At 46.4% G+C, this 13,830-nt stretch overlaps 1 protein-coding gene across 4 annotated transcripts in view; it reads left to right on the forward strand.

The window, feature by feature from the left end:
- Nucleotides 1-13,830, forward strand: part of LOC144127845 (2-Hydroxyacid oxidase 1-like) — a 349,853-nt gene that overhangs the window by 33,896 nt on the left and 302,127 nt on the right. The gene's annotated exons all lie outside the window — the stretch shown is intronic.

Raw genomic sequence — 13,830 nt, forward strand, 5'->3', positions numbered from 1 at the left:
TCGGTGGGCTCACGTTGCTCTATCGCAGAGGTGAAGAAAGCCAATGTTTTGTTCTTGGGAAGGCTCAGTGGCTGCTGGCTACAGTTAACCACCCGTAGGGGCACTCTGTGGGCGTCATTAACTGTCACGAGGCACGTGGCTGCCTTCAGGCCATTGCTGAGAGAGTCGACCGGCTCAAGCACTCCCACGGCGCCGCTCTCTACATCTGAAGGCACAAACGCGTACAAAATGTGCTCCGACCAAGGAAGGACGACCGCCTCCTCGACCAGCCGGACGGCAACCCGCGAATATACCTTCTCCAATGATCCCACTGTTTGACGGGTGTCAATATCGGTAATGCGAATCTCAGCCCCTCTCCGGTTCAAAAACGGAACTTTTGAGCCGCCCGCATTAACCTCTTCCTCAGAAAATGAGACTACTACCTTCCCTTTTCTCAAAAAATCCTGCCCTAATATACCTGACACTCCGTTTGGCAGAGACACCGTGTCCGGGCATACGTAGCAGGGGTGCTCCAATGCAATTCCGCCGAGAGAAAAGTGTAACCGGTAGAGTCCACTTATGCCAAGAGGATCCCCCGTTATGCCTACAAATTTGGTTGCCATACCACCCGACGCTTCCAACACCTCGCGGTCCCTCTTCCTTCGAAGCGTGTTAAAACTGCTCTCCTTAAGCAATGTCACCTTTGACCCCGTATCTATCAACAATTCCATGCAGCAACCATTTAACTTGCAACGCACAACAGGGCATGCCTCGTCGGCCACACAAACTACCACCACCTCATCATCCACTGCTCCCTCCCCACGCTCCTCAGGCTGGGGAGGACTAACTAGTTTTTTGTCTCGGTATCTGGAGTCCCGCTGTCGGCTTGCTTAGGGCGTGTCTCGCCTGCTTCTCTTTGTGGCTCCCCACGGCGCACGTTTTGGCAGAACCTGGCGATGTGTCCGCGACCCTGGCAAGCGAAGCATACGATTTCTTCAAAATCTCGCATACCGCGCCTGTAGCTTTGTGGCGGTCTCCGGTTTCCAGCGAATGGGCGCTGTTGAGCGCGCGCTTCAACCTGGCGTTCTACCTGCTGAGTTAGCAGCTGTTCCAAGCGATCTAACCGCTCTGTCAAGAGAGCAACCTCAGGGTTGAGCACCGCTCTCTCTATGACGCGTACTCTCGCTGCGGCTGTCGTTAACGCCTCATTTTGTTCCTCATCCAATGCGGCCTCCACGGCTTGGTCGAAATTGCTCGGCTTGCGCGAGAGCACGAACCGGCGCACGGGGTCTTGCAGACCAGCCACGAACAAAGCGGTCATTTCCTCTTTAAGTATATCCTCCGCGTATTTCTTCCTTAGCTGGTCTCCTTCCTCCTCCCTGCTTAACGTATCGCGTGCTAGGCGCTGAAGCCGCGACGCAAATGTTCGCACGTCCTCCCCTACCATCTGTCCGGCGTCACGGAACCTCTGTACCCGCACGTGACGTGGTTCAGTGTCGAAATGCTCAAACGCGAGCTTCTTAAATTCCGCAAATGATTTTGTGGATTTTACTTTTTCGTCTCGCCAGGCAAAATCATGAGCAGCTCCTGCCATCTTACACCTCGCCATTCCCAGCATTTGAGCATCGGACCATCCCCCCATTTTCCCAATCTCTTCTAGCATGGAAAAGAAATCGCAGATTGGAACCCCTGTCTTATCTCCCGTAAACGTCGGAATGACGCTTCCTAATGCCAGCATGCTTGCTCCGAGCGACGGCTGTGGAGTGGGAGCTCCCTCAGATACAGTCATTTTTTTTTTCAAGCCCTCCAGTGCCTCGAGCCTCTCAAATGGGGGTAAAAGTCCCACAATCAGTCCCGTGATTCCCTTTTGATTACAATTTTGAAGTCATGAATGTTACCGCATTCAGAGGACATTTGCTTTTGAGACCCCACTTCTGACACCAGTGTGATGACCCCCATAATGCGCAGGTCCACACGGGACGGAGAGGCAAAGAGACACCGTATGGCTCAGTTTAAACAAACAGGTATATTCAATAATTACACATGATTAAGATTATACATCAGAGGCTGGGGCGTCCGAGCTTACGTGCCGACGACTTCATGGGGGCGATGGAGTGGCTCCGGAGTTGGGCTCGAGCGGTTGCTGGCAGAAGCTGCACGCCGACGGGCTTCGGCGCTGAAGGCCCTCTTGGCGAACGATGTCGTCCTGAGCGTGCTTGCAGTAGAATTTCAATAGTCGTCCGTTTCTTCGAGGATGGTTCACAAACCCTTCCTCTAGTGTCGTTCGGCTTGGAAGATGAACAGGAGGCGAGCTTGTAGATGATGACAGCAGAGCATAATTTTACAACATACATATACAGAGAGTTAAACTGGAAAAAGCAGAACTGAATTTACAAAAGAACAAACTTTGCACTACTTTACTCATCGACCGGGCAGGTTATTGCCTAAGTAGCATCACATTACATGCTAAGCATGGAGCCCCAGCTCAGACTGGACTGCATCCGTTTACATGCGCTTTTAAGCACTTGATTAACAAAGGACTAAGGGCGGTCATTTTCAGTGGCCCGCCCAAAGCATCAATTCTCCAATGAAAAATAACATGCGAGATGGGGACCACCCCTTGGGTTGGGCTTAGCCTCGAACCCAGAGTCTGTTAACAATACAAACTAAATAAACAACAAAAACGCCACCACTCTCTCTCAAGTGAGAGTATACACAGGCTCTCTCTCTTCGGAGCTAATTCACTAGCGCCTGTCTTTCCACATTCTTGGCGAGTACTGCCTGTCCGCCATGACAGGTGTCCGTCACGGCCCTTCTGGGAATGCGCTTTTGTTCACGAGGCACGGCGGGAAGCTGTGGGTGCCTTCCCGGCGATAGCCCACGTCGAAAGGGGAAGGAGGGAAAGAATGTTGTCTTCGCGGTAGCGCATAGCGTCGGCTGTGGTACGGCGCGCTCTGGCCCGCTGACAGCTCCCTTGTCCTGGAATGTGCCCGGAAATTGGGGAGGATAAAGCCTGTTTCCCCGCGGCGGCGGCGGCGGGTCCGGTTGTTCTGGTCGTCACTCAAAGAGCATGGCTGGGTAATTGATGATGCCGCTGTCACGGCGGCGGGTCCCTTCGTTCTGGGAAAAGAGGGGCGGCCTTAAGCCCCAACTCGATGCACACACAGGGAATGTACCTCGTAGCACACAAGGAATGTCACAGCGGTATACGGTCAACAAGCCGCCTTTTGCACGGGACCAATCTTTCTGCGTGCTTGATACCGCATTCTTCCTGGTGCTTTCCCTGCATCTTGTTGCATAGGCCGGCCAGTTTTTGGGGTGCGGTGAAGACCACAGGCATGTCACCTTTCTGAGCCACTTTTTCTAAGCGATGCGAGATCTGGTGGTGATATGGGATGGCAACGAGTCTCTTGCGTTGCGCTTCTTCCTTGCGGCGGTGCTCAGGTACGCCCCTGGCTTCACTGGCAAGAGCCTCTAGCACAGAGGTGATTAACTCCCCGGGGAAACTAGCCCTGGTCAGCCTTTTTAGCTGCCAATCCACGCTGTGTGCCATTTCATGATTGCAGGACTTGTCCTGAACAGCACGCAGGCAGTTTTTGGCGATACCCCTTTAAACAAACTTAGAATGAGCTGACTGGTGGCTTAAAATCGCTTTTTTTGAGCGAGGTTGACACCTCCAGCACGCTTTGGTTTCGCGGACAACAATACAGATATCAAGGAATTGCAAGGAGCCTTGCGCTGGCACCTCATGGGTGAAGCTAATGCCAAAAGAGCACTCGGAGAAGATTTTCTAGATCCCGGTGCACCGTAGTCATACCCCCCTCATGCGTAACCCCTTTCAGGAAAATAGCGTAGTCATCCACGTATCTAAAAACCTTAGCCGAGTAGGCTGTATCAAGGCGTCCAGCAATTCGCTTGTCACAGTAAGATAAAAATATGTCACTCAACAAAGGGGCTATGCAAGAGCCAATACAAACGCCGCGCTTTTGAATCAAGTTCTTGCCTTCAAAACTGACAATGGTCGATGAAAGATAACACCTAAGCTTTTATAAAAGGCTATCTACACTTAATCCGCATGCATTCTGGAAGGCCACAGGGCCATAGTCATCAACTGCATCTTTAATAGCGCAAAAGAGTTTGTCCTGAGGTATGGAATAAAACAGGTCGGTTACGTCTATTGAGAAATAGACACCACCGCCTTCTTGCGATGATGTAGAGATGAATCCGGGACCATCTACCGAGGAGATGCTTTTAACTTTAATTGAGGACTTCCGTGAACTCACACAAACTTTGAAAGACACTAACAGCAGGCTGACCAATACGTGTAATAGGCTGTCTTAAACTGATCACAAGATTGATGAGATTTCTGCCACCGTGACTGATTACACATGTAAAGTAGATGAACTTCAGTCAACTGTCGAGAAACTTGTTTTGAAGGTAGATGATTTGGAGAATAGGAGTAGAAGAAACAACCTGATTGTGAATGGCATAAAAAAAGATACAGAAGAAAACCATTAGAGCCTTGAGAAGATCGTTTGTGAAACCATTCTGGCCGACACACTGAAGATTACAAATGTGGCTTGAGCGCATTCATAGAATCGGTCGTACGGCTGAAGACAAGTGCCGACCTGCCATTTTTAAGCTTGTGGACGGCAGAAGCAAGGCTAACATTCTCATGATTTGCAGGAAGCTGAAAGGCACAGAATATAGTATATCGGAGGACTTCTCACAGCGAGTACAATCAATCCGGAAAAAACTATGTATTGCTACTGCTGAAAACAGAATCAAGGGAGACAAAGTCATGCTGTTTGTTCGATAAATTCAAAATAAATCGTAAGCTGTTCCCGTTGGATGAAGTACAATGTAAATTAGTTCCACATGGTTCAAGATGACAGCCCCAATACAACTTTAGAAGGAAAGATGGTCATGTAAATAAAAAAAAAGCCGCACTGATGCAGTTAAACAGGAATTTAGTTTTTTGAATATTAATGCTCGCAGCATTCTGAATAAAACTGAGGAACTAGAAAGTCTTCTTTTTGCGTAAGAGCCAGACGTTGCAGTACTCACTGAAACCTGGCTGCATGATAACATCCCCGATAAAGACTTGACACCTGCTTCGCACGAAATTGTCCGCCACGACCACAACTCCAGAGGGGGTGGCGTAGCCATTGTGATAAAGAAAGGAATGAATTATACACTTCTACCACATGAGAGTAGTGCAGAAATGGTCTGGCTTCTGCTTCACAGTTCCAAACACACCACTTTCGTTTGCGCCGTTTACAGGCCACCAAACTCAGATTTGAGTACACTTGAGACACTGTATGATTTTCTGCATGAACACAAAAAGCGATACGCGCATATAATTTTTAGCGGTGATTGTAACTTGCCAAAGATAAACTGGGAATCATTGAGCGTCTCGTCTTCATGTCGGCATTGTGATTTGCTGCTTGATATTGCTTTTTCATTTAATTTGAAGCAGGTCGTGGTTGAGCCTTCGCGGGTCACTGCGACCACGAGTTGGCTTTTGGATCTTGTGTTTGTATCTGATGTTATTGAACGGCTCGTGTTTACGGTAGATATTATGCCTGGCATATCCGACCACGATCTAGTGCTCTCCAAAACCAAAAAGGCACGTCCAATTGCACGCAGAACAACGAAACAATTTTATGACATTAATAACGCTTAGGATTAAAGTATTCTAGATCTTCTTGAACAAGACTACGACAAATTTTCACTCATAATGGCAAAGCCTTTAGCGCAAAAAACGACGACGTGAGAGGAAGACGGGACAGCGCTAACTTTCAACTGGCGTTTATTGAAATGCAGAGGCATATATATAGCGAAGCAAGCATGGAAATACACAAAAGATACAAAAGATCACATTATACGTATGCGCCCTCCACTGCAGTCTAGGAAAGCGATTTCTTTGTCAGAAAGTTTAACAGAAGGCGTGCTAACACAGTCCGCTCCCCTTTTCCTAATCAACCGGGCTTCGATTATTTCACGTGTGCAGCGGTCTATACTTCTCGCCTCTACTGTGCATGCGCCGAACATGGGCTTGCATGTTTTGCTAGGACAGTGATAACAATGTTCAGACAGGTTACCGTCCTAGCAAAACATGCAAGCCCATGTTCGGCGCATGCACAATAGAGGCGAGAAGTGTAGACCGCTGCACACGTGAAATAATCGAAGCCCGGTTGATTAGGAAAAGGGGAGCGGACTGCGTTAGCACGCCTTCTGTTCATCTTTCTGACAAGGAAATCGCTTTCCTAGACTGCAGTGGTGGGCGCATGCGTAGAGTGTGATCTTTTGTATCCTTTGTGTATTCCCATGCTTGCTTCGCTATATATATGCCTCTGTATTTCAATAAACGCCAGTTGAAAGTTAGCGCTGTCCCGTCTTGCTCTCACGTCCTCGTTTTTTGCGCTAAAGGCTTTGTCATTATGAGTGAACAGTACCAACTAGCCCAAGAATCAGCATTGTTGACAAATTTTCTGCTGCGCACCTTGACAGCGACTTGAGTCCGAATGACTTGTGGTTGGATTTTAAAAATGTGGTGCACAGGTATATACGTCAGTGCGTCCCGCTGAGAAATAAAAATTTCACAGCCAGAATTCTTAGATTACACGTGAAATACTTCATTTAAAGCGCCGTATAAAACGCGTTCCCGACAGTGTGTCAAATGTCGGACACAGTACTCTGGCATCACTTCGCACAGACTTAAAAAAATAATAAAGGTATCAAGATTTCAATACTTTAATGTTGAACTGCACAAATTTTTGGTTAATGACCCGCGATAATTCTGGGCTCACCTAACAGAAAAAAAACGCAGTAAACAAACTGACATTAAATGGTGTGGACATTAGTGATAACCAAAAGATAGCTACATTTAATGACTATTTCCCTTCTGTGTTTCTGGTAGGTGATGAACGGACAACTGATTTCAGATCAAGCAATCTTCATGTACCCGATCTTGCTATAAGTGAAGCACGCATTTTCTCCGCTCTTCTTCACCTGAATATAAAGAAATCATCTGGGCCAGATGACATTCCGAATACGTTTCTTTACAGGTGCGCGAAACGGAGCGTGAAATACCTCCTTATTATTTTCAATGCTATTCTGCATAGAGGTGAGTCCCCAGTAATTGGAAACTGGCTAAAGTTGTCCCAGTCCATAAATCTGGTAATAGGCTTCACGTCACAAAATACAGGCCAATAAGCTCGCTGTGCACTGCAGGTAAAGTAATGAAACACTTCATTTCTAAGCACATCACAACGTTCTTGGAGGAAAACAACTTCTTAGCTGAGTCCCAACATGGTTTTCGCCGTGCGTTATCGACTACGACACAGTTATTACTTACTACCAACAATTTCTTCTCAGCTTTTGATACAGCAGGGCGAATTGATGCCATTTTCGTGGATTTTGAAAAAGCGTTCGACCGAGAACTCCACTGAAAATTTTTGCTTAAACTTAAGCACATCTTAGAAAATAAACAAATGCTGCAATGGCTTGATTCATACTAATCCCACCGGCAGCAGTACGTGCAGATCTCTGGTTCAAGTTTGTCAATCGCTCCAGTGCTCTCAGGAGTGCCGCAGGGCTCAGTCCTCGGGCCACTTCTTTTTCCTATATAATAAATGACCTCAAGTTCAATTCTCTTGTGCAGGCTCGTTTTTTGCAGACGACTGCGTAATTTATCACACAATATTCTCTCCGAATGCGACCAGCTAATTATAAATAACTATTTAGGGGCTGTTAGTAATTCGTGCAACCACTGGAAAATGTTGTTAAATGTTAGTAAGTGCAAACAAATGACCATAACCAGGAAAAAATTCCATTGATGCACTCTTACAAAATTAACAGCGTCTCTCTTGATCGGGTAGATGAATTTAAGTACCTTGGCGTAACGATCAGTTTGAATCTAAGTTGCAGCCCGCACATTAATAACATAACCTCAGTAGCACCTAAAATACAATGGCTTTTAAAATACCGGCAAAAACATGCTTCCACTAAAACAAAGCTTGTGGCGTATACTTCCCTAGTGCGTTCATTATTCGAATATGCTGACGTAGTATGGGACCCGCATACGAAAATGGATGCCAAAAGTATAGAGCGTATCCTAAGAAGAGCACTACGTTTCATTTTCAATGCCTACGGAAGACAGGCATCGATATCTGATTATCTTAGCTATTCCGGTTTACCCACCTTGGAATCTCGTCGCAAAATGCATCGCTTAAAAATGTTATTCGACGTCGTCAATAATCACCAGAAAAGACTTTGACAATTATAGGCAGTGCAACTGAACACGACAAACTCAGCACAAACACGATAAAACAATTGTAGTGCCCAAATGCAGAACCACTGCATACAAGCTGTCGTTCTTCCCAAGAACGATAGCCTATTGGAACGCGTTACCTCGCGAAGTGGTCACCTTATCTTCAGCCGAAACATTTTTATCTGCAATCAACCCCAGCCGGTCAAGTTATGGTGTTTGGTTCGATTCTGGAGTGTTGGCCTTGTCGCCCTTTATTTTAATTGTAATGTAGAGCGTTTGTTACTCGTCCGTTATTCGAGTTGTCCACAGAAATTTTGCTGCCTGCCTGCAGGCTTGCCCCCCCCCCCCTCCTTTTTTTTTGTTGTTGACAAAGCACTGTGCAATTGTACCCACACTCCTGCCTTGACCACCAAAAGGTGGCTGGCTGTATTGAACAAATAAAAATAACTAAATAAACAGAACAAGGATTGAGAAGGTACTCTCGTGAATCTAGATATTACACCGAACTGCTGTGGCCCCAGTGTCTTCCAGCAGTCCTTGATTGGTCAAAGCGTCTGAGAAATGTGAATTTTTTATGACAATTTTTTATGAAAAACCTTATTCTAACGCCCCCCGCAATCCATTGCCGTCTTGCAAGCATTGGGCTCCTCCAACACAGAGGGACAAGTTCCTAGAGTTGTATATTGGTGCTCTACAATAAGTTATTTTACAACTGTTCAAGAGTAACGTACCTTTCCACCGTAATCTTTTAGTTCACGAAACTAAAGCAATGGAGCAGTTAGCATCCCGTAATGAAATCATCGCTAAGCCTGCTGACAAGGGTGGAGCTGTGGTTGTAATGAACAAGAGTGATTATTTCGCAGAGGCCACTAGCAGACAGTTCTTTTTATCGACTTGTTGACTATGACCCTGAAATCAGTTCAAACAAATTCTCAAGAATATATGGCTAGACCTGTATAATGATAACCAAATTACAAAAAACTTTTTCGCTGAATCATTCTGCTTAGCCTGGTTGCTCTTAGATTCTACTTTTTACCAAAAATTTATAAATAGACATTCCGGGTCGACCCGTAGTTTTTGGTGTCGGCGCTGTTGCGGAAAATCTGTCCCGTTACGTCGACACGCTAATTAATAGAATTCCGCCCACATTTCCGTCCCACATAAAGGACACTACTAACTTCCTGTCCGATATCGTTGATCTGGCCATTCCTCAGGGTTCTTTGCTTGTCACTCTAGACGTCACTTCACTCTATACGAGCACTCCGCATGCAGATGGTATCTGGGCAGTCGTGACAGTCTACAATGAAGCTCGCATTGAAAATATAGTTGACAGTTGTACATTGGCCACCCTAATTAAACTGATATTAGAACTTATTAACTTTGAGTTGGAGGGAAAACATTATGTTCAAATTAGTGGAGCTTCTATGGGCACGCACATTGGCCCTAATTATGCAAACATACTTATGGGTTTGTGGGAAACCTAATCTTTGAAAAGTCGGTCATTAGTACCGTTTTACTACAGGCGTTACATTGATGATATATTTCTTATTTGGCCCCATGGCGAAGCCGAGGTGCTTTCATTTTAATAGCCGATTTCAACCATCTGCATCACTCTGTATCATTTTCCCATACGTACTCTAGATGTAAAGTGAATTTGCTTGACGTCACCGTTTTGCTTAACGAAGACAGCCTGGCTACAACAGTGTACCGAAAACCTACTGACCATCAGCAATATTTGCACTTTGATAGTAGCCATGTCAAACATGTTAAAACCAGAATCCCTTAGAGTCACACACTTCGGTTCAAACGTATCTGCTCGAAACAATCTGACTTTAAAAGCAACTGCGCCACACTACTGTGCGCCACGGATAGCGGCGCCGCGACGCTGAAGGCTCGAAAGGCTTCCTTAATGTAGCTGTCGCTACAAAAGATCCCGTGAACGCACTGAAAAAGGCAGTAACAAGGACGAATTCAGTCTGAAGCGATGGGCCTTGCTTTGTAACCGCGGGAACGCAAATTCTTAATCGCCGCACTATTGGCTGATGGGAAAGGGCGGAATGTTTCCAGCAGCATAAATCGGTTTTGTACTCATCAGGCTTCCCGCTAGGTATTTCGGCCGAATCTCTGCCGCAGCGGCATTTCCGCTCGCCCTCGTAGCTGGATAACCTAGTGTGAACACGCCATTAAGGCAATGATACGCACGGAAGGCCATGTCTGCTGCTGATGAGAGAGAGAGATGTAGTGCATGTGCGTATTTACTTTCGTATCTGGCTCTTTATTGCATGAACGTTATGTGTAACATCCCTCCATGTAATGACCCTCAACTGAGGGTTGAAAATATTTCTATATAAATAATAATTAATACCTATTTACCACTGCTTTTCATTTGTCAAACGATCTTCTGAATAGCTTTAAAGCTTTCAATTGGCCAAAATTGTTCCTCACTTTGTGTACGCGAGGGCGCCAAAAGGCATACTGGAGAGTGGACGGCCCAGCCACATAGAGAAAGCTCTAATGACACGAAGTCCGTCCTTTCTGCCTGAACAATCGGTTCCAGGTCACAAGTGGCAGCGAAAAAAAATAGAATATACAAGCAGAAAACACGGAAGACGACAATACTGCACCATGTTTTTATCAGTGTAGCAATGTAAGAATCTTTAGTGAGCTATAATGCAGAGCTGCCGCATCAATCTACGCATCCCCGTTTCTCTAACGACACCAGGTGTAGTAATCACCTCCAGCTCAAGTACTTCTTCCGGATTACAAAACCCTTGCTAAGTCACTCAGGATACGAACTGCAAAGTACAGTCAATGAGTTAGAGACACAAAGAACGATAGGTCTGAAAATTAGAATACAGAAAACTAAAGTGGCGTTCAACCGCCTTGGAGGGGCGCAGCAGTTCACGATCGCTAGCAAGGCGCAGGGCATGATCGTTAAAATTTAACGGTGGATTAGCTTTGGTTAAACCGAGGGAGAAGCGATAGCTTCACGATGGTTTAGCCTGAAAAAGTCGTCTCTGGTCACGTATTCTCTGCAGACTCTCTTGGCGAATCGCAACGGATCGTCAGACGCCGCTAAGCACCGGCTGTACCCCGTGTGGCGCAACACTTCTTCAGCGCTCGACTCCATGGCTCTGACTGCTAGGCGTCTCCGCCGTTCCTATTATGCTCGCCTGGAGGCGTGACGTCATGGCCTAGCACGTGAACCCCACATGTGGACTTCGTGCCTAAACGCGCCGGCGCTCCTTCTCTTATTTACTCGCTATAGGAGGCCGTGAGGTCACGCCTAACACTCGAACACCGCATATCGACTTCGTTCCTAGGCGCGCCGGCGCTCCTGCCGTTATGTACTCGATTAAGGAGGGCGCGACGTCACGCTCTGTCATGTAAACGCCGCGTTTCGGCTCCTCGGCGAACCAAGAGTACGTCACGCTACCTGATTTTGGTTGACCTATACTTGATTTGACATTTGACCTTGAGCTTCGCATTGGCTTGGCCATCGGTCTGGCCACTGACCAATAACTGGCTCTCCAAACTTATAAACTGAAGGCATGACCTTGGCTGAGCCTTGAAGGTCATGGGAAGTAGACAGCGATCTCTGCCTGTTACATGTTGAAGTAAAGCTACCGCTTCAAAACACCTACCTCGGGCAGGTTGTGACCGCAAATCCGGTTCACAAGACTCAAATAACTACAAGAATAAGAACGGGGTAGACCGCATTCGACGGCACTCTAAAATAATGTATTGCTGTTTGCCAACACACCTCAAGAGAAAAGTATAAAACCTCTGTATTTTAAAGGTACTTATCTATGGGCAACTTGGAACCTAAGAAGAAAGTTACAACTTCAATTGATGGGATCGTATTGAGCTATCGAAAGAACAATGATAGGTGTAACTCAAGAGACAGGAAGGAGGCGGCTAGTGTGTGTCAGGACTAAGGGAACAAACACGGTGACGAAATAGTCGAAATCAAGAAGTAACGTACATAGGCTGGGCATGTAATGCGAAGGAAAGATAAACTATGGTCATTAAAGGTAATGGACGGGATTCCAAAAGAAAGCAAACGTAGCAGGGGCAGCACAAAGTTAGGTGGGCAGATGAGAGAAGTTTGCAGTGATATGGTGCCGCTGCTGGCAAAGGACACGGTTAATTGGAGAGACATGGGAGAGGCCTTGAAACGAGCTTGGGCAGGGCATGTAGTGCGAAGGCAAGATAAACGGTGGTCATTAAAGGTAATGGACTGAGTTCCAAAAGAAGGCAAAATAGCAGGGGGAGGCGCAAAGTTAGGTGGGCAGATGAGAGAAGTTTACAGTTTACAGTGATACGGAGGCCGCAGATGGCAAAAGGACAGGGTTAATTGCAGACATGGAAGAGGCCTTGATTCTGCAGTTGATGATGAGTATGATGAGCAAGCACTGAAATCTGTACATTCACGAAAGCCGCTCTAACCCGACGCTCGCTGTGTGTTTGCATTTGCATTGTCCTTCAGCTGCTGAGAAGAGGTATACGAGGCGCATTCAGTGAATATTTCCCCTGACCCAATTTCTTAGGACTGAGGGCAACAAATCTTGGCACATTTATTATAGTCCTTCTCTACATAGATTTCTTCCAGGCACACGCACTTCACCGGCCTCTTTGTGCCTCTGTAAACACCTCGCTTGTAGAAATTGACAGATTGCTCCAAAAGCCAAGTTGTGACTGCGGAAATGACATTCTCATAATCTGAAAAATACCTGGACCTTAAAATGACCTCATTCTTAGAAAGAGGTGGAATTTATGGGCGTGATTTGAGGAATAAGAAGGATGCGGTAGAATTTGAAACCGGCAGCAGGGCGCTTTCTTCGGGGCATCGAGTGAATTGTGAACGGGAGCATATTCTTGCAGAGGGAGCACACCTTTGGTGAGATTGCCGCGTCTCTTGTTTTTGATGGCCGATCGCAGTTCCCGCAGCAGTGAAGCATAGTATGCCCCAGCAATCGTGGTAACCCTTGCTAGGAAATCCGCCAAGACTACTCCGTGCGGGTTCCCAAAAGGCTTAGCATGATCTTTCCAGGGGGTAGTTGTGCACGTACCTTCTTTGGAAGCGGTAAATGCTGGTGCTTCCATTGCATAGACTGTACTTTAATCTCCGGATTATAGTGATAGACCCAGCTTTCATCCTGTGTGATTAGTATGCTGAAAGAAAACCTCCTGATTTCCATGATACATCGTCAAAAGAGCCTGGAAGCATACGGCTCGTTCTTGCTGCTAGAAAATTGTGTTTAGCCAAGGAGCCAAGTGAACCGATACCTTACAGATACAAAGATTTTTTCAATAATACTTCACACGAACTCCACACTATTCTTGACATATTGAGCTAGGTCTCGAATGGTTACGCGGCGATTTTATAAAATGGCGGCCTCCACTAGCCGGATGGTGTGTTCATTGTCAGCAGAGAGTGGTCGCTTTGCAAGTAGAGCAGCTTCCATGGAAGTCCGACCACATTTTAATTGACGATGCCAGTTCTTCACTGCATCATATGATGGACAATCCCCGCCCCCCCCCCCCCCAAAAAAAAAAAAAATGTCTATCATATT

This window comes from Amblyomma americanum, chromosome 4, assembly GCF_052857255.1.
Source record: "Amblyomma americanum isolate KBUSLIRL-KWMA chromosome 4, ASM5285725v1, whole genome shotgun sequence".
Taxonomy (NCBI): Eukaryota; Metazoa; Arthropoda; class Arachnida; order Ixodida; family Ixodidae; genus Amblyomma; species Amblyomma americanum.